At 55.0% G+C, this 19,297-nt stretch overlaps 44 non-coding genes across 44 annotated transcripts; 35 read left to right on the top strand and 9 right to left on the bottom strand.

Annotated features, from left to right (window-relative positions):
- The first annotated feature begins 265 nt into the window (after window positions 1-265).
- On the top strand, window positions 266-338 carry Trnam-cau. The gene has a single exon. It is a non-coding gene; the product is annotated as a tRNA-Met (tRNA).
- A 303-nt stretch (window positions 339-641) lies between these two features.
- On the top strand, window positions 642-713 carry Trnae-uuc. Its single transcript has one exon. It is a non-coding gene; the product is annotated as a tRNA-Glu (tRNA).
- A 198-nt stretch (window positions 714-911) lies between these two features.
- Window positions 912-985, top strand: Trnai-aau. Its single transcript has one exon. It is a non-coding gene; the product is annotated as a tRNA-Ile (tRNA).
- A 581-nt stretch (window positions 986-1,566) lies between these two features.
- Window positions 1,567-1,638, bottom strand: Trnag-ucc. Its single transcript has one exon. It is a non-coding gene; the product is annotated as a tRNA-Gly (tRNA).
- Window positions 1,639-1,985: 347 nt separating this feature from the next.
- Trnag-gcc lies at window positions 1,986-2,056 on the top strand. The gene has a single exon. It is a non-coding gene; the product is annotated as a tRNA-Gly (tRNA).
- A 381-nt stretch (window positions 2,057-2,437) lies between these two features.
- On the top strand, window positions 2,438-2,510 carry Trnam-cau. Its single transcript has one exon. It is a non-coding gene; the product is annotated as a tRNA-Met (tRNA).
- A 302-nt stretch (window positions 2,511-2,812) lies between these two features.
- Window positions 2,813-2,884, top strand: Trnae-uuc. The gene has a single exon. It is a non-coding gene; the product is annotated as a tRNA-Glu (tRNA).
- Window positions 2,885-3,082: 198 nt separating this feature from the next.
- Window positions 3,083-3,156, top strand: Trnai-aau. Its single transcript has one exon. It is a non-coding gene; the product is annotated as a tRNA-Ile (tRNA).
- Window positions 3,157-3,737: 581 nt separating this feature from the next.
- On the bottom strand, window positions 3,738-3,809 carry Trnag-ucc. Its single transcript has one exon. It is a non-coding gene; the product is annotated as a tRNA-Gly (tRNA).
- Window positions 3,810-4,157: 348 nt separating this feature from the next.
- Trnag-gcc lies at window positions 4,158-4,228 on the top strand. The gene has a single exon. It is a non-coding gene; the product is annotated as a tRNA-Gly (tRNA).
- Window positions 4,229-4,609: 381 nt separating this feature from the next.
- Trnam-cau lies at window positions 4,610-4,682 on the top strand. Its single transcript has one exon. It is a non-coding gene; the product is annotated as a tRNA-Met (tRNA).
- A 303-nt stretch (window positions 4,683-4,985) lies between these two features.
- On the top strand, window positions 4,986-5,057 carry Trnae-uuc. Its single transcript has one exon. It is a non-coding gene; the product is annotated as a tRNA-Glu (tRNA).
- Window positions 5,058-5,255: 198 nt separating this feature from the next.
- On the top strand, window positions 5,256-5,329 carry Trnai-aau. The gene has a single exon. It is a non-coding gene; the product is annotated as a tRNA-Ile (tRNA).
- A 581-nt stretch (window positions 5,330-5,910) lies between these two features.
- Window positions 5,911-5,982, bottom strand: Trnag-ucc. The gene has a single exon. It is a non-coding gene; the product is annotated as a tRNA-Gly (tRNA).
- A 347-nt stretch (window positions 5,983-6,329) lies between these two features.
- Trnag-gcc lies at window positions 6,330-6,400 on the top strand. Its single transcript has one exon. It is a non-coding gene; the product is annotated as a tRNA-Gly (tRNA).
- A 381-nt stretch (window positions 6,401-6,781) lies between these two features.
- On the top strand, window positions 6,782-6,854 carry Trnam-cau. The gene has a single exon. It is a non-coding gene; the product is annotated as a tRNA-Met (tRNA).
- Window positions 6,855-7,157: 303 nt separating this feature from the next.
- Trnae-uuc lies at window positions 7,158-7,229 on the top strand. The gene has a single exon. It is a non-coding gene; the product is annotated as a tRNA-Glu (tRNA).
- Window positions 7,230-7,427: 198 nt separating this feature from the next.
- Window positions 7,428-7,501, top strand: Trnai-aau. Its single transcript has one exon. It is a non-coding gene; the product is annotated as a tRNA-Ile (tRNA).
- A 581-nt stretch (window positions 7,502-8,082) lies between these two features.
- Window positions 8,083-8,154, bottom strand: Trnag-ucc. Its single transcript has one exon. It is a non-coding gene; the product is annotated as a tRNA-Gly (tRNA).
- A 347-nt stretch (window positions 8,155-8,501) lies between these two features.
- Window positions 8,502-8,572, top strand: Trnag-gcc. The gene has a single exon. It is a non-coding gene; the product is annotated as a tRNA-Gly (tRNA).
- A 381-nt stretch (window positions 8,573-8,953) lies between these two features.
- Trnam-cau lies at window positions 8,954-9,026 on the top strand. Its single transcript has one exon. It is a non-coding gene; the product is annotated as a tRNA-Met (tRNA).
- A 303-nt stretch (window positions 9,027-9,329) lies between these two features.
- Window positions 9,330-9,401, top strand: Trnae-uuc. Its single transcript has one exon. It is a non-coding gene; the product is annotated as a tRNA-Glu (tRNA).
- A 198-nt stretch (window positions 9,402-9,599) lies between these two features.
- Window positions 9,600-9,673, top strand: Trnai-aau. Its single transcript has one exon. It is a non-coding gene; the product is annotated as a tRNA-Ile (tRNA).
- Window positions 9,674-10,254: 581 nt separating this feature from the next.
- On the bottom strand, window positions 10,255-10,326 carry Trnag-ucc. Its single transcript has one exon. It is a non-coding gene; the product is annotated as a tRNA-Gly (tRNA).
- A 347-nt stretch (window positions 10,327-10,673) lies between these two features.
- Window positions 10,674-10,744, top strand: Trnag-gcc. The gene has a single exon. It is a non-coding gene; the product is annotated as a tRNA-Gly (tRNA).
- A 381-nt stretch (window positions 10,745-11,125) lies between these two features.
- Window positions 11,126-11,198, top strand: Trnam-cau. The gene has a single exon. It is a non-coding gene; the product is annotated as a tRNA-Met (tRNA).
- A 303-nt stretch (window positions 11,199-11,501) lies between these two features.
- On the top strand, window positions 11,502-11,573 carry Trnae-uuc. Its single transcript has one exon. It is a non-coding gene; the product is annotated as a tRNA-Glu (tRNA).
- A 198-nt stretch (window positions 11,574-11,771) lies between these two features.
- Trnai-aau lies at window positions 11,772-11,845 on the top strand. The gene has a single exon. It is a non-coding gene; the product is annotated as a tRNA-Ile (tRNA).
- A 581-nt stretch (window positions 11,846-12,426) lies between these two features.
- Trnag-ucc lies at window positions 12,427-12,498 on the bottom strand. The gene has a single exon. It is a non-coding gene; the product is annotated as a tRNA-Gly (tRNA).
- Window positions 12,499-12,845: 347 nt separating this feature from the next.
- On the top strand, window positions 12,846-12,916 carry Trnag-gcc. Its single transcript has one exon. It is a non-coding gene; the product is annotated as a tRNA-Gly (tRNA).
- Window positions 12,917-13,297: 381 nt separating this feature from the next.
- Window positions 13,298-13,370, top strand: Trnam-cau. The gene has a single exon. It is a non-coding gene; the product is annotated as a tRNA-Met (tRNA).
- A 303-nt stretch (window positions 13,371-13,673) lies between these two features.
- On the top strand, window positions 13,674-13,745 carry Trnae-uuc. Its single transcript has one exon. It is a non-coding gene; the product is annotated as a tRNA-Glu (tRNA).
- Window positions 13,746-13,943: 198 nt separating this feature from the next.
- Window positions 13,944-14,017, top strand: Trnai-aau. Its single transcript has one exon. It is a non-coding gene; the product is annotated as a tRNA-Ile (tRNA).
- A 581-nt stretch (window positions 14,018-14,598) lies between these two features.
- Trnag-ucc lies at window positions 14,599-14,670 on the bottom strand. The gene has a single exon. It is a non-coding gene; the product is annotated as a tRNA-Gly (tRNA).
- A 347-nt stretch (window positions 14,671-15,017) lies between these two features.
- Trnag-gcc lies at window positions 15,018-15,088 on the top strand. Its single transcript has one exon. It is a non-coding gene; the product is annotated as a tRNA-Gly (tRNA).
- Window positions 15,089-15,469: 381 nt separating this feature from the next.
- On the top strand, window positions 15,470-15,542 carry Trnam-cau. Its single transcript has one exon. It is a non-coding gene; the product is annotated as a tRNA-Met (tRNA).
- Window positions 15,543-15,845: 303 nt separating this feature from the next.
- On the top strand, window positions 15,846-15,917 carry Trnae-uuc. Its single transcript has one exon. It is a non-coding gene; the product is annotated as a tRNA-Glu (tRNA).
- A 198-nt stretch (window positions 15,918-16,115) lies between these two features.
- On the top strand, window positions 16,116-16,189 carry Trnai-aau. Its single transcript has one exon. It is a non-coding gene; the product is annotated as a tRNA-Ile (tRNA).
- Window positions 16,190-16,760: 571 nt separating this feature from the next.
- On the bottom strand, window positions 16,761-16,832 carry Trnag-ucc. The gene has a single exon. It is a non-coding gene; the product is annotated as a tRNA-Gly (tRNA).
- A 347-nt stretch (window positions 16,833-17,179) lies between these two features.
- Window positions 17,180-17,250, top strand: Trnag-gcc. The gene has a single exon. It is a non-coding gene; the product is annotated as a tRNA-Gly (tRNA).
- Window positions 17,251-17,631: 381 nt separating this feature from the next.
- Window positions 17,632-17,704, top strand: Trnam-cau. The gene has a single exon. It is a non-coding gene; the product is annotated as a tRNA-Met (tRNA).
- Window positions 17,705-18,007: 303 nt separating this feature from the next.
- Trnae-uuc lies at window positions 18,008-18,079 on the top strand. Its single transcript has one exon. It is a non-coding gene; the product is annotated as a tRNA-Glu (tRNA).
- Window positions 18,080-18,277: 198 nt separating this feature from the next.
- Trnai-aau lies at window positions 18,278-18,351 on the top strand. The gene has a single exon. It is a non-coding gene; the product is annotated as a tRNA-Ile (tRNA).
- Window positions 18,352-18,932: 581 nt separating this feature from the next.
- Trnag-ucc lies at window positions 18,933-19,004 on the bottom strand. The gene has a single exon. It is a non-coding gene; the product is annotated as a tRNA-Gly (tRNA).
- Between the last annotated feature and the right edge of the window lie 293 nt (window positions 19,005-19,297).

The raw sequence follows: 19,297 nt of genomic DNA, 5'->3' as shown, positions 1-19,297 counted from the left end.
GGTCCCCACTAGGACGCTCGCATCATGTTCTACAGACTAGCGTCGGCCTGGCCTCACAAGTTGCTGGGTCCGGGTGCCTCCGAGGCACTGAACTTCAACGACAAGGAGTGCTGCCTATCGTTGCAACAGCAGCAGCAGCACCGCAATCAACTGGGCCGGCAGTGCACGTGTAGCAACAGAACACGTTATCCAGGAAGTACAGTGTCTCTACGTCTAATATTGGGTAAGGTGTTTACCCAGTTTCCAGGACAAGCGGTGCACCCGTGCCTCGGTAGCGCAGTAGGCAGCGCGTAAGTCTCATAATCTTAAGGTCGTGAGTTCGATCCTCACCCGGGGCATTTAATTTTCTGTGACATGGTGGTGCTGTTGCTAGGGCGCCAACGTATTTCTTGTTTGTTATCCACAGCGTTTCAACGCTTCAGCGGGAAAATGTTTACTTCCTGTTATTGCTACTTACAGCTTCCCTTTTCCTCTTCTCCCAGCAGAGCGTGAAGCCAAAAGCATTGCTCTGCGACGTTTGAGGTGCGCGCCTTGCCAGTCAGTATGTGCAAAAATGCTCGCAAAGAGAGGGGGGCGCCGACGCGGCACTCGACACGAAATGCGACAAGCGACCGTACGAACGGTCGAACGAAACGGCCACATCCGGTGTGGTCTAGTGGCTAGGATACCTGGCTTTCACCCAGGAGGCCCGGGTTCGATTCCCGGTACCGGAACGGAATTTTTTCCACACGAATCGTGACAAGTTTGAGCTGTCCGAGCGGCCGTTTCCCGTCCTGCTCGCAATATAGCTACTGTTTCGTGACCGTCAGCAGAATATAGACTAGGGAAGCAGACACACGACGACCATAGAAATGGTGTGCGGCTTCATGCCACCTGTTTCCAGCGTAGGGCTGAGCAACTGCATCTGCCGAGGCCCGCTAGCTCAGTTGGTTAGAGCGTCGTGCTAATAACGCGAAGGTCGTGGGTTCGATCCCCCCACGGGCCACTACTCTTTTCCTACTACGAAAAGGCGGCGCCGATTTCAGCTGGCGAGTGTGGTGACCAAAAGATCATCACCCTGCGTGGAAGTTGATAGAGGATCCGAACCCGACTCGTCGGGGAGCGCTACAGCATTCACTCGGCAATGGCCATAATATCTTGAATACACTGGTTCTCAACCGATAAAGAGAAAATGAAAGAAAATGTCCGATTGCCGATGCGTAACAACTTTGGCCCTTGTCAGTACTTGGGCGGGTGAGCGCATGGGAACACAGGGCGCTATTGGCACTTTTACTTCCTATTTTTGTTTCTCCTTTCTTTTCGGAGCTACAGCCCGATTCGGTCAGGGAGACGCCACCGTGAAATGAAGGGGGCGTGCTGTGTGTCCCTCCTTACCTCTCTCAGTCGTTTCTCGTGCTTGTCGTTTTGATATAGGCCGATTTGAGAGCGTCAGCTCTCGCGTCAGCCGAGCAAAGTCGAGACAAGTCGAGACACACTAAGGGCTGGTATGCAGCGAGTAAGAGGGCGAAAAAACAATAATTTAAGAGCGCGTGGCAAAAGTACTCATACGCGAAATTAAAAGCCTGCTGCGGTGGCCGGGAATCGAACCCGGATCAACTGCTTGGAAGGCAACTATGCTGACCATTACACCACCACCGCACAAGCGAGCACCGCGCGTCCGCGCTGTGTCGGCTTCCCGCCAGTCGGCAGCGGCCGAAGGTGATCGTACCTGGCAGGCGCATTTCGAGGCAGGCTAGGGGAGCACATCCAGACGCATTCGGACAGCGTATCCGCGCACACTTCGCATCCTTTGGCAAGAGTTGGGCGCCGGCAACGCAAGAGTACGCAGAGGACCGCGTTCTGGCGGCATTTTTAAGCAGAGCAGTGCAGTGCAGGATTCAGCGTCTGCAGCATCTTTTCCACAGAATGCTACGGCGCTTGACGGCAGTCCCACTTTCCCTTGAGACATCTGCGCGGCAAGCAGCGTCAAGTTACCGCTGGCCCGAGCATCGGTGGTTCAGTGGTAGAATGCTCGCCTGCCACGCGGGCGGCCCGGGTTCGATTCCCGGCCGATGCATCATTTTGCTTTTCCCGCGATAATGCTGCCGCGTGGCTTGAGCGCTTGAGATGCACGATCCACAAGAATGTGTAGCTGGATTTCCCTTGAGAAGGACCGAGAACGCAGCACTCGCGGGTCCCCACTAGGACGCTCGCATCATGTTCTACAGACTAGCGTCGGCCTGGCCTCACAAGTTGCTGGGTCCGGGTGCCTCCGAGGCACTGAACTTCAACGACAAGGAGTGCTGCCTATCGTTGCAACAGCAGCAGCAGCACCGCAATCAACTGGGCCGGCAGTGCACGTGTAGCAACAGAACACGTTATCCAGGAAGTACAGTGTCTCTACGTCTAATATTGGGTAAGGTGTTTACCCAGTTTCCAGGACAAGCGGTGCACCCGTGCCTCGGTAGCGCAGTAGGCAGCGCGTAAGTCTCATAATCTTAAGGTCGTGAGTTCGATCCTCACCCGGGGCATTTAATTTTCTGTGACATGGTGGTGCTGTTGCTAGGGCGCCAACGTATTTCTTGTTTGTTATCCACAGCGTTTCAACGCTTCAGCGGGAAAATGTTTACTTCTGTTATTGCTACTTACAGCTTCCCTTTTCCTCTTCTCCCAGCAGAGCGTGAAGCCAAAAGCATTGCTCTGCGACGTTTGAGGTGCGCGCCTTGCCAGTCAGTATGTGCAAAGATGCTCGCAAAGAGAGGGGGGCGCCGACGCGGCACTCGACACGAAATGCGACAAGCGACCGTACGAACGGTCGAACGAAACGGCCACATCCGGTGTGGTCTAGTGGCTAGGATACCTGGCTTTCACCCAGGAGGCCCGGGTTCGATACCCGGTACCGGAACGGAATTTTTTCCACACGAATCGTGACAAGTTTGAGCTGTCCGAGCGGCCGTTTCCCGTCCTGCTCGCAATATAGCTACTGTTTCGTGACCGTCAGCAGAATATAGACTAGGGAAGCAGACACACGACGACCATAGAAATGGTGTGCGGCTTCATGCCACCTGTTTCCAGCGTAGGGCTGAGCAACTGCATCTGCCGAGGCCCGCTAGCTCAGTTGGTTAGAGCGTCGTGCTAATAACGCGAAGGTCGTGGGTTCGATCCCCCCACGGGCCACTACTCTTTTCCTACTACGAAAAGGCGGCGCCGATTTCAGCTGGCGAGTGTGGTGACCAAAAGATCATCACCCTGCGTGGAAGTTGATAGAGGATCCGAACCCGACTCGTCGGGGAGCGCTACAGCATTCACTCGGCAATGGCCATAATATCTTGAATACACTGGTTCTCAACCGATAAAGAGAAAATGAAAGAAAATGTCCGATTGCCGATGCGTAACAACTTTGGCCCTTGTCAGTACTTGGGCGGGTGAGCGCATGGGAACACAGGGCGCTATTGGCACTTTTACTTCCTATTTTTGTTTCTCCTTTCTTTTCGGAGCTACAGCCCGATTCGGTCAGGGAGACGCCACCGTGAAATGAAGGGGGCGTGCTGTGTGTCCCTCCTTACCTCTCTCAGTCGTTTCTCGTGCTTGTCGTTTTGATATAGGCCGATTTGAGAGCGTCAGCTCTCGCGTCAGCCGAGCAAAGTCGAGACAAGTCGAGACACACTAAGGGCTGGTATGCAGCGAGTAAGAGGGCGAAAAAACAATAATTTAAGAGCGCGTGGCAAAAGTACTCATACGCGAAATTAAAAGCCTGCTGCGGTGGCCGGGAATCGAACCCGGATCAACTGCTTGGAAGGCAACTATGCTGACCATTACACCACCACCGCACAAGCGAGCGCCGCGCGTCCGCGCTGTGTCGGCTTCCCGCCAGTCGGCAGCGGCCGAAGGTGATCGTACCTGGCAGGCGCATTTCGAGGCAGGCTAGGGGAGCACATCCAGACGCATTCGGACAGCGTATCCGCGCACACTTCGCATCCTTTGGCAAGAGTTGGGCGCCGGCAACGCAAGAGTACGCAGAGGACCGCGTTCTGGCGGCAATTTTTAAGCAGAGCAGTGCAGTGCAGGATTCAGCGTCTGCAGCATCTTTTCCACAGAATGCTACGGCGCTTGACGGCAGTCCCACTTTCCCTTGAGACATCTGCGCGGCAAGCAGCGTCAAGTTACCGCTGGCCCGAGCATCGGTGGTTCAGTGGTAGAATGCTCGCCTGCCACGCGGGCGGCCCGGGTTCGATTCCCGGCCGATGCATCATTTTGCTTTTCCCGCGATAATGCTGCCGCGTGGCTTGAGCGCTTGAGATGCACGATCCACAAGAATGTGTAGCTGGATTTCCCTTGAGAAGGACCGAGAACGCAGCACTCGCGGGTCCCCACTAGGACGCTCGCATCATGTTCTACAGACTAGCGTCGGCCTGGCCTCACAAGTTGCTGGGTCCGGGTGCCTCCGAGGCACTGAACTTCAACGACAAGGAGTGCTGCCTATCGTTGCAACAGCAGCAGCAGCACCGCAATCAACTGGGCCGGCAGTGCACGTGTAGCAACAGAACACGTTATCCAGGAAGTACAGTGTCTCTACGTCTAATATTGGGTAAGGTGTTTACCCAGTTTCCAGGACAAGCGGTGCACCCGTGCCTCGGTAGCGCAGTAGGCAGCGCGTAAGTCTCATAATCTTAAGGTCGTGAGTTCGATCCTCACCCGGGGCATTTAATTTTCTGTGACATGGTGGTGCTGTTGCTAGGGCGCCAACGTATTTCTTGTTTGTTATCCACAGCGTTTCAACGCTTCAGCGGGAAAATGTTTACTTCCTGTTATTGCTACTTACAGCTTCCCTTTTCCTCTTCTCCCAGCAGAGCGTGAAGCCAAAAGCATTGCTCTGCGACGTTTGAGGTGCGCGCCTTGCCAGTCAGTATGTGCAAAAATGCTCGCAAAGAGAGGGGGGCGCCGACGCGGCACTCGACACGAAATGCGACAAGCGACCGTACGAACGGTCGAACGAAACGGCCACATCCGGTGTGGTCTAGTGGCTAGGATACCTGGCTTTCACCCAGGAGGCCCGGGTTCGATTCCCGGTACCGGAACGGAATTTTTTCCACACGAATCGTGACAAGTTTGAGCTGTCCGAGCGGCCGTTTCCCGTCCTGCTCGCAATATAGCTACTGTTTCGTGACCGTCAGCAGAATATAGACTAGGGAAGCAGACACACGACGACCATAGAAATGGTGTGCGGCTTCATGCCACCTGTTTCCAGCGTAGGGCTGAGCAACTGCATCTGCCGAGGCCCGCTAGCTCAGTTGGTTAGAGCGTCGTGCTAATAACGCGAAGGTCGTGGGTTCGATCCCCCCACGGGCCACTACTCTTTTCCTACTACGAAAAGGCGGCGCCGATTTCAGCTGGCGAGTGTGGTGACCAAAAGATCATCACCCTGCGTGGAAGTTGATAGAGGATCCGAACCCGACTCGTCGGGGAGCGCTACAGCATTCACTCGGCAATGGCCATAATATCTTGAATACACTGGTTCTCAACCGATAAAGAGAAAATGAAAGAAAATGTCCGATTGCCGATGCGTAACAACTTTGGCCCTTGTCAGTACTTGGGCGGGTGAGCGCATGGGAACACAGGGCGCTATTGGCACTTTTACTTCCTATTTTTGTTTCTCCTTTCTTTTCGGAGCTACAGCCCGATTCGGTCAGGGAGACGCCACCGTGAAATGAAGGGGGCGTGCTGTGTGTCCCTCCTTACCTCTCTCAGTCGTTTCTCGTGCTTGTCGTTTTGATATAGGCCGATTTGAGAGCGTCAGCTCTCGCGTCAGCCGAGCAAAGTCGAGACAAGTCGAGACACACTAAGGGCTGGTATGCAGCGAGTAAGAGGGCGAAAAAACAATAATTTAAGAGCGCGTGGCAAAAGTACTCATACGCGAAATTAAAAGCCTGCTGCGGTGGCCGGGAATCGAACCCGGATCAACTGCTTGGAAGGCAACTATGCTGACCATTACACCACCACCGCACAAGCGAGCGCCGCGCGTCCGCGCTGTGTCGGCTTCCCGCCAGTCGGCAGCGGCCGAAGGTGATCGTACCTGGCAGGCGCATTTCGAGGCAGGCTAGGGGAGCACATCCAGACGCATTCGGACAGCGTATCCGCGCACACTTCGCATCCTTTGGCAAGAGTTGGGCGCCGGCAACGCAAGAGTACGCAGAGGACCGCGTTCTGGCGGCATTTTTAAGCAGAGCAGTGCAGTGCAGGATTCAGCGTCTGCAGCATCTTTTCCACAGAATGCTACGGCGCTTGACGGCAGTCCCACTTTCCCTTGAGACATCTGCGCGGCAAGCAGCGTCAAGTTACCGCTGGCCCGAGCATCGGTGGTTCAGTGGTAGAATGCTCGCCTGCCACGCGGGCGGCCCGGGTTCGATTCCCGGCCGATGCATCATTTTGCTTTTCCCGCGATAATGCTGCCGCGTGGCTTGAGCGCTTGAGATGCACGATCCACAAGAATGTGTAGCTGGATTTCCCTTGAGAAGGACCGAGAACGCAGCACTCGCGGGTCCCCACTAGGACGCTCGCATCATGTTCTACAGACTAGCGTCGGCCTGGCCTCACAAGTTGCTGGGTCCGGGTGCCTCCGAGGCACTGAACTTCAACGACAAGGAGTGCTGCCTATCGTTGCAACAGCAGCAGCAGCACCGCAATCAACTGGGCCGGCAGTGCACGTGTAGCAACAGAACACGTTATCCAGGAAGTACAGTGTCTCTACGTCTAATATTGGGTAAGGTGTTTACCCAGTTTCCAGGACAAGCGGTGCACCCGTGCCTCGGTAGCGCAGTAGGCAGCGCGTAAGTCTCATAATCTTAAGGTCGTGAGTTCGATCCTCACCCGGGGCATTTAATTTTCTGTGACATGGTGGTGCTGTTGCTAGGGCGCCAACGTATTTCTTGTTTGTTATCCACAGCGTTTCAACGCTTCAGCGGGAAAATGTTTACTTCCTGTTATTGCTACTTACAGCTTCCCTTTTCCTCTTCTCCCAGCAGAGCGTGAAGCCAAAAGCATTGCTCTGCGACGTTTGAGGTGCGCGCCTTGCCAGTCAGTATGTGCAAAAATGCTCGCAAAGAGAGGGGGGCGCCGACGCGGCACTCGACACGAAATGCGACAAGCGACCGTACGAACGGTCGAACGAAACGGCCACATCCGGTGTGGTCTAGTGGCTAGGATACCTGGCTTTCACCCAGGAGGCCCGGGTTCGATTCCCGGTACCGGAACGGAATTTTTTCCACACGAATCGTGACAAGTTTGAGCTGTCCGAGCGGCCGTTTCCCGTCCTGCTCGCAATATAGCTACTGTTTCGTGACCGTCAGCAGAATATAGACTAGGGAAGCAGACACACGACGACCATAGAAATGGTGTGCGGCTTCATGCCACCTGTTTCCAGCGTAGGGCTGAGCAACTGCATCTGCCGAGGCCCGCTAGCTCAGTTGGTTAGAGCGTCGTGCTAATAACGCGAAGGTCGTGGGTTCGATCCCCCCACGGGCCACTACTCTTTTCCTACTACGAAAAGGCGGCGCCGATTTCAGCTGGCGAGTGTGGTGACCAAAAGATCATCACCCTGCGTGGAAGTTGATAGAGGATCCGAACCCGACTCGTCGGGGAGCGCTACAGCATTCACTCGGCAATGGCCATAATATCTTGAATACACTGGTTCTCAACCGATAAAGAGAAAATGAAAGAAAATGTCCGATTGCCGATGCGTAACAACTTTGGCCCTTGTCAGTACTTGGGCGGGTGAGCGCATGGGAACACAGGGCGCTATTGGCACTTTTACTTCCTATTTTTGTTTCTCCTTTCTTTTCGGAGCTACAGCCCGATTCGGTCAGGGAGACGCCACCGTGAAATGAAGGGGGCGTGCTGTGTGTCCCTCCTTACCTCTCTCAGTCGTTTCTCGTGCTTGTCGTTTTGATATAGGCCGATTTGAGAGCGTCAGCTCTCGCGTCAGCCGAGCAAAGTCGAGACAAGTCGAGACACACTAAGGGCTGGTATGCAGCGAGTAAGAGGGCGAAAAAACAATAATTTAAGAGCGCGTGGCAAAAGTACTCATACGCGAAATTAAAAGCCTGCTGCGGTGGCCGGGAATCGAACCCGGATCAACTGCTTGGAAGGCAACTATGCTGACCATTACACCACCACCGCACAAGCGAGCACCGCGCGTCCGCGCTGTGTCGGCTTCCCGCCAGTCGGCAGCGGCCGAAGGTGATCGTACCTGGCAGGCGCATTTCGAGGCAGGCTAGGGGAGCACATCCAGACGCATTCGGACAGCGTATCCGCGCACACTTCGCATCCTTTGGCAAGAGTTGGGCGCCGGCAACGCAAGAGTACGCAGAGGACCGCGTTCTGGCGGCATTTTTAAGCAGAGCAGTGCAGTGCAGGATTCAGCGTCTGCAGCATCTTTTCCACAGAATGCTACGGCGCTTGACGGCAGTCCCACTTTCCCTTGAGACATCTGCGCGGCAAGCAGCGTCAAGTTACCGCTGGCCCGAGCATCGGTGGTTCAGTGGTAGAATGCTCGCCTGCCACGCGGGCGGCCCGGGTTCGATTCCCGGCCGATGCATCATTTTGCTTTTCCCGCGATAATGCTGCCGCGTGGCTTGAGCGCTTGAGATGCACGATCCACAAGAATGTGTAGCTGGATTTCCCTTGAGAAGGACCGAGAACGCAGCACTCGCGGGTCCCCACTAGGACGCTCGCATCATGTTCTACAGACTAGCGTCGGCCTGGCCTCACAAGTTGCTGGGTCCGGGTGCCTCCGAGGCACTGAACTTCAACGACAAGGAGTGCTGCCTATCGTTGCAACAGCAGCAGCAGCACCGCAATCAACTGGGCCGGCAGTGCACGTGTAGCAACAGAACACGTTATCCAGGAAGTACAGTGTCTCTACGTCTAATATTGGGTAAGGTGTTTACCCAGTTTCCAGGACAAGCGGTGCACCCGTGCCTCGGTAGCGCAGTAGGCAGCGCGTAAGTCTCATAATCTTAAGGTCGTGAGTTCGATCCTCACCCGGGGCATTTAATTTTCTGTGACATGGTGGTGCTGTTGCTAGGGCGCCAACGTATTTCTTGTTTGTTATCCACAGCGTTTCAACGCTTCAGCGGGAAAATGTTTACTTCCTGTTATTGCTACTTACAGCTTCCCTTTTCCTCTTCTCCCAGCAGAGCGTGAAGCCAAAAGCATTGCTCTGCGACGTTTGAGGTGCGCGCCTTGCCAGTCAGTATGTGCAAAAATGCTCGCAAAGAGAGGGGGGCGCCGACGCGGCACTCGACACGAAATGCGACAAGCGACCGTACGAACGGTCGAACGAAACGGCCACATCCGGTGTGGTCTAGTGGCTAGGATACCTGGCTTTCACCCAGGAGGCCCGGGTTCGATTCCCGGTACCGGAACGGAATTTTTTCCACACGAATCGTGACAAGTTTGAGCTGTCCGAGCGGCCGTTTCCCGTCCTGCTCGCAATATAGCTACTGTTTCGTGACCGTCAGCAGAATATAGACTAGGGAAGCAGACACACGACGACCATAGAAATGGTGTGCGGCTTCATGCCACCTGTTTCCAGCGTAGGGCTGAGCAACTGCATCTGCCGAGGCCCGCTAGCTCAGTTGGTTAGAGCGTCGTGCTAATAACGCGAAGGTCGTGGGTTCGATCCCCCCACGGGCCACTACTCTTTTCCTACTACGAAAAGGCGGCGCCGATTTCAGCTGGCGAGTGTGGTGACCAAAAGATCATCACCCTGCGTGGAAGTTGATAGAGGATCCGAACCCGACTCGTCGGGGAGCGCTACAGCATTCACTCGGCAATGGCCATAATATCTTGAATACACTGGTTCTCAACCGATAAAGAGAAAATGAAAGAAAATGTCCGATTGCCGATGCGTAACAACTTTGGCCCTTGTCAGTACTTGGGCGGGTGAGCGCATGGGAACACAGGGCGCTATTGGCACTTTTACTTCCTATTTTTGTTTCTCCTTTCTTTTCGGAGCTACAGCCCGATTCGGTCAGGGAGACGCCACCGTGAAATGAAGGGGGCGTGCTGTGTGTCCCTCCTTACCTCTCTCAGTCGTTTCTCGTGCTTGTCGTTTTGATATAGGCCGATTTGAGAGCGTCAGCTCTCGCGTCAGCCGAGCAAAGTCGAGACAAGTCGAGACACACTAAGGGCTGGTATGCAGCGAGTAAGAGGGCGAAAAAACAATAATTTAAGAGCGCGTGGCAAAAGTACTCATACGCGAAATTAAAAGCCTGCTGCGGTGGCCGGGAATCGAACCCGGATCAACTGCTTGGAAGGCAACTATGCTGACCATTACACCACCACCGCACAAGCGAGCACCGCGCGTCCGCGCTGTGTCGGCTTCCCGCCAGTCGGCAGCGGCCGAAGGTGATCGTACCTGGCAGGCGCATTTCGAGGCAGGCTAGGGGAGCACATCCAGACGCATTCGGACAGCGTATCCGCGCACACTTCGCATCCTTTGGCAAGAGTTGGGCGCCGGCAACGCAAGAGTACGCAGAGGACCGCGTTCTGGCGGCATTTTTAAGCAGAGCAGTGCAGTGCAGGATTCAGCGTCTGCAGCATCTTTTCCACAGAATGCTACGGCGCTTGACGGCAGTCCCACTTTCCCTTGAGACATCTGCGCGGCAAGCAGCGTCAAGTTACCGCTGGCCCGAGCATCGGTGGTTCAGTGGTAGAATGCTCGCCTGCCACGCGGGCGGCCCGGGTTCGATTCCCGGCCGATGCATCATTTTGCTTTTCCCGCGATAATGCTGCCGCGTGGCTTGAGCGCTTGAGATGCACGATCCACAAGAATGTGTAGCTGGATTTCCCTTGAGAAGGACCGAGAACGCAGCACTCGCGGGTCCCCACTAGGACGCTCGCATCATGTTCTACAGACTAGCGTCGGCCTGGCCTCACAAGTTGCTGGGTCCGGGTGCCTCCGAGGCACTGAACTTCAACGACAAGGAGTGCTGCCTATCGTTGCAACAGCAGCAGCAGCACCGCAATCAACTGGGCCGGCAGTGCACGTGTAGCAACAGAACACGTTATCCAGGAAGTACAGTGTCTCTACGTCTAATATTGGGTAAGGTGTTTACCCAGTTTCCAGGACAAGCGGTGCACCCGTGCCTCGGTAGCGCAGTAGGCAGCGCGTAAGTCTCATAATCTTAAGGTCGTGAGTTCGATCCTCACCCGGGGCATTTAATTTTCTGTGACATGGTGGTGCTGTTGCTAGGGCGCCAACGTATTTCTTGTTTGTTATCCACAGCGTTTCAACGCTTCAGCGGGAAAATGTTTACTTCCTGTTATTGCTACTTACAGCTTCCCTTTTCCTCTTCTCCCAGCAGAGCGTGAAGCCAAAAGCATTGCTCTGCGACGTTTGAGGTGCGCGCCTTGCCAGTCAGTATGTGCAAAAATGCTCGCAAAGAGAGGGGGGCGCCGACGCGGCACTCGACACGAAATGCGACAAGCGACCGTACGAACGGTCGAACGAAACGGCCACATCCGGTGTGGTCTAGTGGCTAGGATACCTGGCTTTCACCCAGGAGGCCCGGGTTCGATTCCCGGTACCGGAACGGAATTTTTTCCACACGAATCGTGACAAGTTTGAGCTGTCCGAGCGGCCGTTTCCCGTCCTGCTCGCAATATAGCTACTGTTTCGTGACCGTCAGCAGAATATAGACTAGGGAAGCAGACACACGACGACCATAGAAATGGTGTGCGGCTTCATGCCACCTGTTTCCAGCGTAGGGCTGAGCAACTGCATCTGCCGAGGCCCGCTAGCTCAGTTGGTTAGAGCGTCGTGCTAATAACGCGAAGGTCGTGGGTTCGATCCCCCCACGGGCCACTACTCTTTTCCTACTACGAAAAGGCGGCGCCGATTTCAGCTGGCGAGTGTGGTGACCAAAAGATCATCACCCTGCGTGGAAGTTGATAGAGGATCCGAACCCGACTCGTCGGGGAGCGCTACAGCATTCACTCGGCAATGGCCATAATATCTTGAATACACTGGTTCTCAACCGATAAAGAGAAAATGAAAGAAAATGTCCGATTGCCGATGCGTAACAACTTTGGCCCTTGTCAGTACTTGGGCGGGTGAGCGCATGGGAACACAGGGCGCTATTGGCACTTTTACTTCCTATTTTTGTTTCTCCTTTCTTTTCGGAGCTACAGCCCGATTCGGTCAGGGAGACGCCACCGTGAAATGAAGGGGGCGTGCTGTGTGTCCCTCCTTACCTCTCTCAGTCGTTTCTCGTGCTTGTCGTTTTGATATAGGCCGATTTGAGAGCGTCAGCTCTCGCGTCAGCCGAGCAAAGTCGAGACAAGTCGAGACACACTAAGGGCTGGTATGCAGCGAGTAAGAGGGCGAAAAAACAATAATTTAAGAGCGCGTGGCAAAAGTACTCATACGCGAAATTAAAAGCCTGCTGCGGTGGCCGGGAATCGAACCCGGATCAACTGCTTGGAAGGCAACTATGCTGACCATTACACCACCACCGCACAAGCGAGCACCGCGCGTCCGCGCTGTGTCGGCTTCCCGCCAGTCGGCAGCGGCCGAAGGTGATCGTACCTGGCAGGCGCATTTCGAGGCAGGCTAGGGGAGCACATCCAGACGCATTCGGACAGCGTATCCGCGCACACTTCGCATCCTTTGGCAAGAGTTGGGCGCCGGCAACGCAAGAGTACGCAGAGGACCGCGTTCTGGCGGCATTTTTAAGCAGAGCAGTGCAGTGCAGGATTCAGCGTCTGCAGCATCTTTTCCACAGAATGCTACGGCGCTTGACGGCAGTCCCACTTTCCCTTGAGACATCTGCGCGGCAAGCAGCGTCAAGTTACCGCTGGCCCGAGCATCGGTGGTTCAGTGGTAGAATGCTCGCCTGCCACGCGGGCGGCCCGGGTTCGATTCCCGGCCGATGCATCATTTTGCTTTTCCCGCGATAATGCTGCCGCGTGGCTTGAGCGCTTGAGATGCACGATCCACAAGAATGTGTAGCTGGATTTCCCTTGAGAAGGACCGAGAACGCAGCACTCGCGGGTCCCCACTAGGACGCTCGCATCATGTTCTACAGACTAGCGTCGGCCTGGCCTCACAAGTTGCTGGGTCCGGGTGCCTCCGAGGCACTGAACTTCAACGACAAGGAGTGCTGCCTATCGTTGCAACAGCAGCAGCAGCACCGCAATCAACTGGGCCGGCAGTGCACGTGTAGCAACAGAACACGTTATCCAGGAAGTACAGTGTCTCTACGTCTAATATTGGGTAAGGTGTTTACCCAGTTTCCAGGACAAGCGGTGCACCCGTGCCTCGGTAGCGCAGTAGGCAGCGCGTAAGTCTCATAATCTTAAGGTCGTGAGTTCGATCCTCACCCGGGGCATTTAATTTTCTGTGACATGGTGGTGCTGTTGCTAGGGCGCCAACGTATTTCTTGTTTGTTATCCACAGCGTTTCAACGCTTCAGCGGGAAAATGTTTACTTCCTGTTATTGCTACTTACAGCTTCCCTTTTCCTCTTCTCCCAGCAGAGCGTGAAGCCAAAAGCATTGCTCTGCGACGTTTGAGGTGCGCGCCTTGCCAGTCAGTATGTGCAAAAATGCTCGCAAAGAGAGGGGGGCGCCGACGCGGCACTCGACACGAAATGCGACAAGCGACCGTACGAACGGTCGAACGAAACGGCCACATCCGGTGTGGTCTAGTGGCTAGGATACCTGGCTTTCACCCAGGAGGCCCGGGTTCGATTCCCGGTACCGGAACGGAATTTTTTCCACACGAATCGTGACAAGTTTGAGCTGTCCGAGCGGCCGTTTCCCGTCCTGCTCGCAATATAGCTACTGTTTCGTGACCGTCAGCAGAATATAGACTAGGGAAGCAGACACACGACGACCATAGAAATGGTGTGCGGCTTCATGCCACCTGTTTCCAGCGTAGGGCTGAGCAACTGCATCTGCCGAGGCCCGCTAGCTCAGTTGGTTAGAGCGTCGTGCTAATAACGCGAAGGTCGTGGGTTCGATCCCCCCACGGGCCACTACTCTTTTCCTACTACGAAAAGGCGGCGCCGATTTCAGCTGGCGAGTGTGGTGACCAAAAGATCATCACCCTGCGTGGAAGTTGATAGAGGATCCGAACCCGACTCGTCGGGGAGCGCTACAGCATTCACTCGGCAATGGCCATAATATCTTGAATACACTGGTTCTCAACCGATAAAGAGAAAATGAAAGAAAATGTCCGATTGCCGATGCGTAACAACTTTGGCCCTTGTCAGTACTTGGGCGGGTGAGCGCATGGGAACACAGGGCGCTATTGGCACTTTTACTTCCTATTTTTGTTTCTCCTTTCTTTTCGGAGCTACAGCCCGATTCGGTCAGGGAGACGCCACCGTGAAATGAAGGGGGCGTGCTGTGTGTCCCTCCTTACCTCTCTCAGTCGTTTCTCGTGCTTGTCGTTTTGATATAGGCCGATTTGAGAGCGTCAGCTCTCGCGTCAGCCGAGCAAAGTCGAGACAAGTCGAGACACACTAAGGGCTGGTATGCAGCGAGTAAGAGGGCGAAAAAACAATAATTTAAGAGCGCGTGGCAAAAGTACTCATACGCGAAATTAAAAGCCTGCTGCGGTGGCCGGGAATCGAACCCGGATCAACTGCTTGGAAGGCAACTATGCTGACCATTACACCACCACCGCACAAGCGAGCACCGCGCGTCCGCGCTGTGTCGGCTTCCCGCCAGTCGGCAGCGGCCGAAGGTGATCGTACCTGGCAGGCGCATTTCGAGGCAGGCTAGGGGAGCACATCCAGACGCATTCGGACAGCGTATCCGCGCACACTTCGCATCCTTTGGCAAGAGTTGGGCGCCGGCAACGCAAGAGTACGCAGAGGACCGCGTTCTGGCGGCATTTTTAAGCAGAGCAGTGCAGTGCAGGATTCAGCGTCTGCAGCATCTTTTCCACAGAATGCTACGGCGCTTGACGGCAGTCCCACTTTCCCTTGAGACATCTGCGCGGCAAGCAGCGTCAAGTTACCGCTGGCCCGAGCATCGGTGGTTCAGTGGTAGAATGCTCGCCTGCCACGCGGGCGGCCCGGGTTCGATTCCCGGCCGATGCATCATTTTGCTTTTCCCGCGATAATGCTGCCGCGTGGCTTGAGCGCTTGAGATGCACGATCCACAAGAATGTGTAGCTGGATTTCCCTTGAGAAGGACCGAGAACGCAGCACTCGCGGGTCCCCACTAGGACGCTCGCATCATGTTCTACAGACTAGCGTCGGCCTGGCCTCACAAGTTGCTGGGTCCGGGTGCCTCCGAGGCACTGAACTTCAACGACAAGGAGTGCTGCCTATCGTTGCAACAGCAGCAGCAGCACCGCAATCAACTGGGCCGGCAGTGCACGTGTAGCAACAGAACACGTTATCCAGGAAGTACAGTGTCTCTACGTCTAATATTGGGTAAGGTGTTTACCCAGTTTCCAGGACAAGCGGTGCACCCGTGCCTCGGTAGCGCAGTAGGCAGCGCGTAAGTCTCATAATCTTAAGGTCGTGAGTTCGATCCTCACCCGGGGCATTTAATTTTCTGTGACATGGTGGTGCTGTTGCTAGGGCGCCAACGTATTTCTTGTTTGTTATCCACAGCGTTTCAACGCTTCAGCGGGAAAATGTTTACTTCCTGTTATTGCTACTTACAGCTTCCCTTTTCCTCTTCTCCCAGCAGAGCGTGAAGCCAAAAGCATTGCTCTGCGACGTTTGAGGTGCGCGCCTTGCCAGTCAGTATGTGCAAAAATGCTCGCAAAGAGAGGGGGGCGCCGACGCGGCACTCGACACGAAATGCGACAAGCGACCGTACGAACGGTCGAACGAAACGGCCACATCCGGTGTGGTCTAGTGGCTAGGATACCTGGCTTTCACCCAGGAGGCCCGGGTTCGATTCCCGGTACCGGAACGGAATTTTTTCCACACGAATCGTGACAAGTTTGAGCTGTCCGAGCGGCCGTTTCCCGTCCTGCTCGCAATATAGCTACTGTTTCGTGACCGTCAGCAGAATATAGACTAGGGAAGCAGACACACGACGACCATAGAAATGGTGTGCGGCTTCATGCCACCTGTTTCCAGCGTAGGGCTGAGCAACTGCATCTGCCGAGGCCCGCTAGCTCAGTTGGTTAGAGCGTCGTGCTAATAACGCGAAGGTCGTGGGTTCGATCCCCCCACGGGCCACTACTCTTTTCCTACTACGAAAAGGCGGCGCCGATTTCAGCTGGCGAGTGTGGTGACCAAAAGATCATCACCCTGCGTGGAAGTTGATAGAGGATCCGAACCCGACTCGTCGGGGAGCGCTACAGCATTCACTCGGCAATGGCCATAATATCTTGAATACACTGGTTCTCAACCGATAAAGAGAAAATGAAAGAAAATGTCCGATTGCCGATGCGTAACAACTTTGGCCCTTGTCAGTACTTGGGCGGGTGAGCGCATGGGAACACAGGGCGCTATTGGCACTTTTACTTCCTATTTTTGTTTCTCCTTTCTTTTCGGAGCTACAGCCCGATTCGGTCAGGGAGACGCCACCGTGAAATGAAGGGGGCGTGCTGTGTGTCCCTCCTTACCTCTCTCAGTCGTTTCTCGTGCTTGTCGTTTTGATATAGGCCGATTTGAGAGCGTCAGCTCTCGCGTCAGCCGAGCAAAGTCGAGACACACTAAGGGCTGGTATGCAGCGAGTAAGAGGGCGAAAAAACAATAATTTAAGAGCGCGTGGCAAAAGTACTCATACGCGAAATTAAAAGCCTGCTGCGGTGGCCGGGAATCGAACCCGGATCAACTGCTTGGAAGGCAACTATGCTGACCATTACACCACCACCGCACAAGCGAGCACCGCGCGTCCGCGCTGTGTCGGCTTCCCGCCAGTCGGCAGCGGCCGAAGGTGATCGTACCTGGCAGGCGCATTTCGAGGCAGGCTAGGGGAGCACATCCAGACGCATTCGGACAGCGTATCCGCGCACACTTCGCATCCTTTGGCAAGAGTTGGGCGCCGGCAACGCAAGAGTACGCAGAGGACCGCGTTCTGGCGGCATTTTTAAGCAGAGCAGTGCAGTGCAGGATTCAGCGTCTGCAGCATCTTTTCCACAGAATGCTACGGCGCTTGACGGCAGTCCCACTTTCCCTTGAGACATCTGCGCGGCAAGCAGCGTCAAGTTACCGCTGGCCCGAGCATCGGTGGTTCAGTGGTAGAATGCTCGCCTGCCACGCGGGCGGCCCGGGTTCGATTCCCGGCCGATGCATCATTTTGCTTTTCCCGCAATAATGCTGCCGCGTGGCTTGAGCGCTTGAGATGCACGATCCACAAGAATGTGTAGCTGGATTTCCCTTGAGAAGGACCGAGAACGCAGCACTCGCGGGTCCCCACTAGGACGCTCGCATCATGTTCTACAGACTAGCGTCGGCCTGGCCTCACAAGTTGCTGGGTCCGGGTGCCTCCGAGGCACTGAACTTCAACGACAAGGAGTGCTGCCTATCGTTGCAACAGCAGCAGCAGCACCGCAATCAACTGGGCCGGCAGTGCACGTGTAGCAACAGAACACGTTATCCAGGAAGTACAGTGTCTCTACGTCTAATATTGGGTAAGGTGTTTACCCAGTTTCCAGGACAAGCGGTGCACCCGTGCCTCGGTAGCGCAGTAGGCAGCGCGTAAGTCTCATAATCTTAAGGTCGTGAGTTCGATCCTCACCCGGGGCATTTAATTTTCTGTGACATGGTGGTGCTGTTGCTAGGGCGCCAACGTATTTCTTGTTTGTTATCCACAGCGTTTCAACGCTTCAGCGGGAAAATGTTTACTTCCTGTTATTGCTACTTACAGCTTCCCTTTTCCTCTTCTCCCAGCAGAGCGTGAAGCCAAAAGCATTGCTCTGCGACGTTTGAGGTGCGCGCCTTGCCAGTCAGTATGTGCAAAGATGCTCGCAAAGAGAGGGGGGCGCCGACGCGGCACTCGACACGAAATGCGACAAGCGACCGTACGAACGGTCGAACGAAACGGCCACATCCGGTGTGGTCTAGTGGCTAGGATACCTGGCTTTCACCCAGGAGGCCCGGGTTCGATACCCGGTACCGGAACGGAATTTTTTCCACACGAATCGTGACAAGTTTGAGCTGTCCGAGCGGCCGTTTCCCGTCCTGCTCGCAATATAGCTACTGTTTCGTGACCGTCAGCAGAATATAGACTAGGGAAGCAGACACACGACGACCATAGAAATGGTGTGCGGCTTCATGCCACCTGTTTCCAGCGTAGGGCTGAGCAACTGCATCTGCCGAGGCCCGCTAGCTCAGTTGGTTAGAGCGTCGTGCTAATAACGCGAAGGTCGTGGGTTCGATCCCCCCACGGGCCACTACTCTTTTCCTACTACGAAAAGGCGGCGCCGATTTCAGCTGGCGAGTGTGGTGACCAAAAGATCATCACCCTGCGTGGAAGTTGATAGAGGATCCGAACCCGACTCGTCGGGGAGCGCTACAGCATTCACTCGGCAATGGCCATAATATCTTGAATACACTGGTTCTCAACCGATAAAGAGAAAATGAAAGAAAATGTCCGATTGCCGATGCGTAACAACTTTGGCCCTTGTCAGTACTTGGGCGGGTGAGCGCATGGGAACACAGGGCGCTATTGGCACTTTTACTTCCTATTTTTGTTTCTCCTTTCTTTTCGGAGCTACAGCCCGATTCGGTCAGGGAGACGCCACCGTGAAATGAAGGGGGCGTGCTGTGTGTCCCTCCTTACCTCTCTCAGTCGTTTCTCGTGCTTGTCGTTTTGATATAGGCCGATTTGAGAGCGTCAGCTCTCGCGTCAGCCGAGCAAAGTCGAGACAAGTCGAGACACACTAAGGGCTGGTATGCAGCGAGTAAGAGGGCGAAAAAACAATAATTTAAGAGCGCGTGGCAAAAGTACTCATACGCGAAATTAAAAGCCTGCTGCGGTGGCCGGGAATCGAACCCGGATCAACTGCTTGGAAGGCAACTATGCTGACCATTACACCACCACCGCACAAGCGAGCACCGCGCGTCCGCGCTGTGTCGGCTTCCCGCCAGTCGGCAGCGGCCGAAGGTGATCGTACCTGGCAGGCGCATTTCGAGGCAGGCTAGGGGAGCACATCCAGACGCATTCGGACAGCGTATCCGCGCACACTTCGCATCCTTTGGCAAGAGTTGGGCGCCGGCAACGCAAGAGTACGCAGAGGACCGCGTTCTGGCGGCATTTTTAAGCAGAGCAGTGCAGTGCAGGATTCAGCGTCTGCAGCATCTTTTCCACAGAATGCTACGGCGCTTGACGGCAGTCCC

This window comes from Schistocerca piceifrons, unplaced genomic scaffold (assembly GCF_021461385.2).
Source record: "Schistocerca piceifrons isolate TAMUIC-IGC-003096 unplaced genomic scaffold, iqSchPice1.1 HiC_scaffold_377, whole genome shotgun sequence".
Taxonomy (NCBI): Eukaryota; Metazoa; Arthropoda; class Insecta; order Orthoptera; family Acrididae; genus Schistocerca; species Schistocerca piceifrons.
Note: the sequence above shows the minus strand (reverse complement) of the source record. Positions and strands in the feature narration are given on the sequence as shown.